The sequence below is a fragment of the Ictalurus furcatus genome, chromosome 14, assembly GCF_023375685.1.
Source record: "Ictalurus furcatus strain D&B chromosome 14, Billie_1.0, whole genome shotgun sequence".
NCBI classification, from domain to species: domain Eukaryota; kingdom Metazoa; phylum Chordata; class Actinopteri; order Siluriformes; family Ictaluridae; genus Ictalurus; species Ictalurus furcatus.
This window is the reverse complement of record NC_071268.1, coordinates 13,153,605-13,158,369: the sequence shown is the minus strand read 5'-3', so window position 1 is coordinate 13,158,369 and position 4,765 is coordinate 13,153,605.

Here is a 4,765-nt window from a genome sequence, read left to right as displayed (position 1 = left end):
CAATGTAACATTGTCACCATGGTGTCAAATACAGCTGGGTTTTTTTTCTTAAATGGAAAAGGGATTGAGGATATAAGTGCTTGATGTAAAGGCTGACTGTTTTGTCATGACGTAGTCATCACGAATGTGACGGCAGTGAAAGGTTTAACAGAGCATTAAAGGGCCAGAGAGAAAACAGACTGAGCAATGGGACCGACACGTAATTGTCACATTTGCTGAGGTGACTGCTGTTCAGTCAAAGTGCAGCACTGCAAACCCATTCTAATAAATGGTTATGGTGACCATAAGGAATGGTAAGGAATAAAACACAATAAGACGTGCCGTTATAACTTTTCAGTAAACGGGTTTTATTAATGCAGAAAAAAATTCTTAGCCGTAGTAATCATACAAGACACACATACAAGACTACAGACACAGTGGATAGGGATCAGTTTTAAAAGTCTTTAGCATGAATCAGATTAACATTCATTTTTAGATATCAGCTGTTACTAGTAAACCACCCTGAAAAGATTACTACACTGAGACTGAGTTCCTCTGTTTTACATTTTCTACCACATGGAGTACCATAGCTCCTGCTTCCAGTAGAAAATCCAACTGACCCTTTAAAAAGCTGACTCTAAATGCTGCACAATCCCATCTGATCTTGTGTTTGAGCACACAGCTACTGGTAAATGTCAGACCATGCATGTGACTATCCAGAGACACCACGCTCATGCCCTCCAGGCTGAAGAGCCTGTCACTTCGTCTCCACTGCTGGACACTGGCACTGCCTATCAGACAGCAGGGACAGGGAGGGGAGGAGGAAGTGGAGAGGAGAGGAGGAACAGTAAGTGATCTCCACTCGACCTCTCAACCTAAACAGCACAACGGTGTTTTATTCTATAGTCTAGGAGTATTTAAATAGAACTTCTAATAGTCCAGCTCCACAACATTCCTTGCTTATAAACATCTGGATAAGCAACTAACACGGCTGAATGATGACAGTTTTCTTTAATGTTTTTTAATGACTTTTGGCTTGCATCCGAGGCTCTGAGCAGACATCTATTTTGATTTAGACTCGGGGAGATTAAACACATAATTCGAGTAGTCAGTTCCCTAATCTGAACAGAAAAAGGTCAATAAAAACTAAGAGTCCAGTCTCTGGTTCAATGAGCCGCTTTCAGCTAAATAATTTGCAGAAATACATTACAGTTTTATAAACTGCAACAGAGGATATAATAGATCACAATAATCAAAAAGAATATAATATTCTTTTTCTTTTTCAAGACTTCCTTAATAATGTTTGTATACATAAGAAACATTATGATATTTATTATGAATATTTCTTCATAATATTCAAATTGTACCCTAGTGTTGTTGAATTCTTGAATCTGATTGGTAAAAAGGGTTAATTAATTTTCTATAACTGCAGCTCTGACAATAGTTCTGGCAGTAATTCAAGCAGGTATTTCTATAATACTATAGAAATGAAGTACTTCTAAAGTAACAGCTAGTTCATATAAACTAATAAGTAGTTTCTATAGTAACAGCTAATTCACAGAGACTTGTGTACCAGATGCTCCATGTTATCTAAGTCTGATAATAAATTGATTAAAGGCATACTGGCATACATTTCATTAATTAAATGAAAAAAGAAAAAGATAAGTGTCGCTATGGTGAAGTTTTCTATAAGAAGACATTTATTTAGTATTTTTGGAAGGAGTCTCCAGTGTCAGTGTTTTGTAATAGTCATGGGGGGTTTTGTACAGCAGTTAAGCTGTAACTATAAGTTTTCAAAAACACAAACGTCTAAGGATGTTTTTTTTTGTTTGTTTGTTTTTTTTTGGTAATTTCTCTGTAAAAATCTGTATTTTTTTTGTCTCATTACTGTAAAAAGAAAGTGAAGGAATGGCTGTTTAAATCTGCTATGACATGTAATAACAGGAACTCACTTGTTTCACGGATGTTCCACAACAATAAATGTAACTCTAAATGGATAAAAAAAATTAGGTTTTCTTTAATAAATAGATATTCTAATCATTGGCAAATCACTGATTTGTGAGGAATTAAACACGTCAGGATGTGCTGTTAAAGGAAAATAACCAACTTCCCATCAGGCCACATCACACCACCCTGTCATTTATTGTTTCCGTATAACAGCACATCCCATTGTGTTTTAATCTTTACATGTTCCAGGTTACGAAGGTATTGATGTGTAGCTGACATTTTAATCTTCCAAAAGAACTGTAATTATAGATGACATTTATTCCTAGGCACAAAAGTCAGCTCAAACAGTGCAGTACACAGTCAGTAATGACAAAGAAATTAGTTACTATCATTAATCTTTCTTATTTCTATTCAACAAATAATTGTAAATACTAAAAAAAAAAAAGACTGAAAAGGAAATAAACATATAAGATATTCACTTTTCAGAGATTATATATATATATATATATATATATATATATATATATATATATATATATATATATATATATATATATATATATATATAAAGATAAACCCCATTAAACATTGGTCTGGTTGGGGATGCAATTTATACACACACGTTTGTTTTTTGTTTTTGTTTTTAATTGTGATTTAATTATTTCACATTTCATTGTATTGTTTTTTGCACAAATTAACATTGTGGTGATTGTACAAATGTTTATTTAAATCCAAACAAAGTGCTATGAGTTCTTTAAAGTAACCAGACAAACCCAATATACAAACAATATAGGCCTAAGTATAGATCCTTACAAAATCACTTTTATCATTTGTGTAAACAGAATAATTCAACACACTGGACTCTATAGGGCACATGAACCAGATACATTCCTCTTACTCATAAATACATAATGTGCAAGGTAAATCCAAAGATTAATACCTAAATGATCAGCAATAATAGGAACAGTATGTGTAATAATAAAAACTGGGGTTAGACTTTCTTTTGAATAACACTCCACTTTAATTTCTAGATTTAGGGATATAAAAGCTTTCTGAAGGAAAAGATACAACTATTTAATCTGTCATGAAATTATCCTTTATCTGCTTTACACTCTTCACGTCTTCACAAATAGAGGAGAAGCCCTCTTGTGATGAAGCGTGGAACTGCAGGTAAACCATTATTAGGCCATTCAGTGCATTCGTGATGCTATTTGATGACTGAAGCCTTTTGTGCAGGATAAGAGCTAAAGGTGAGGTAAACAACTCAATTATTCCTTACTTGGAAATCATCAACCTTAAACAATGTCTCTTGCCAAGAGACTCAAATTCATCCTTTAAAGGAGCAGCTTATTTTTATAGTGCTATTTATAGACCTATAAGAGCCATGTGAAGTGATGGGCACCACAAATAAACCCTGAGAAATGCAATATTGTCATGTGTTGGATGTTAGTTTCTTTGGTTCAGCCTTTTGACCATGTTTTTCTGGGCCTCTGGCCCCTGTCAGAAATTGTTGCTCATCTCAGCTAGGGAGAGCATCACTCTCTATTCCTAAAAAGGAGTGAAACCTCAACAGAGGAAATTGTGCTGCAGATTACAATAATTCATTATTTATCTAATTTTAATAACTTCAAAAACAAGTATTTTTTTATTTAATTGCAATTATAATAAAATAAGGAAAATGATGTTAATGCACTATATGTAGCCAAAGTTTGTGGATACCTGACCAGCACACCCATATGTGTTTTTTTTAACATCTCATTCCAGTTTTAGTCCCCCTTTACTGTTATAATAACCTCCACTCTTCTGGGAAGACTTTCCTCTAGATTGTGGAGCACGGCTGTGGGGATTTGTGCTTATTCAGCCACAAGAGCATTAGTGAGGAGGCCTGAAGTGCAGTCGGTGTTCCAGTTCTTCCCAAAGGTGTTCAGTGGGGTTGAGGTCATGGTTCTGTGCTCTATACTCGAGGTCTTCCACTCTAACCTTGGCAAACCATGTCTTCATGGAGCTCGCTTTGTGCACATCGAGTACTGTCATGCTGGAACTGGTTTGGGCCTCTTAGTCTCAGTGAAGGGAAATTATAACAATACAGCATATAAAGACATCCTATACAATTGCACGCTTCCAACTTTGTGGCAACAGTTTGGGGAAGAACCACATATGAGTGGTAGTTTAGGTAGGGGCAGTGGTAGCTCAGTGGTTAAGGTGTTGCTCTATTGCTGAGAAGGTCATGAGTTCAAACCCTAACACTGCTAAGCTGCCATTGTATTGCCCTTGACCAAGGCCCTAAACCCTCAATTACTCAGATATATGAATGAGATAAATGTAAGTTGCTCTGGATAAGGGTGTCTGCCAAATGGTGTAAATATCATGTGTCCATATACTTTCAGCCATGTAGTGCAAGATGAACAATTTTCACACAGTGTAATTGATTTGTGTTCTGAGGGTGGAAAGTTCATGAATTAAAAAAAAAGGTGTTGATGCATTTTTATACGTAACATTGGAATAATTCAGTGATATTCAGAAAACAAATATGCATAGCTGCAACATTTTGAGAAACCTGCACTAGAGATTGAAATGGAATAACTGAATTATAAGACTTATAATCACCGCTAGAGGGCGCTTAATGCCATATAAATATTTATTTTTAAGTATAAGTTGGGCCAACGTACCTATATTGGGACATTTTAATGTCAGTTACCTTGACATGTCTTATTTTCTCCATTACACTGGACTCTTTAACGTTGTCCTGTCTCATTACCTCATGTTTTAGGAAACAATCTAATTTTTATTCATATACACACCATGTCGCGTTGCTGCGTTGATGTCACAAACGATGCCT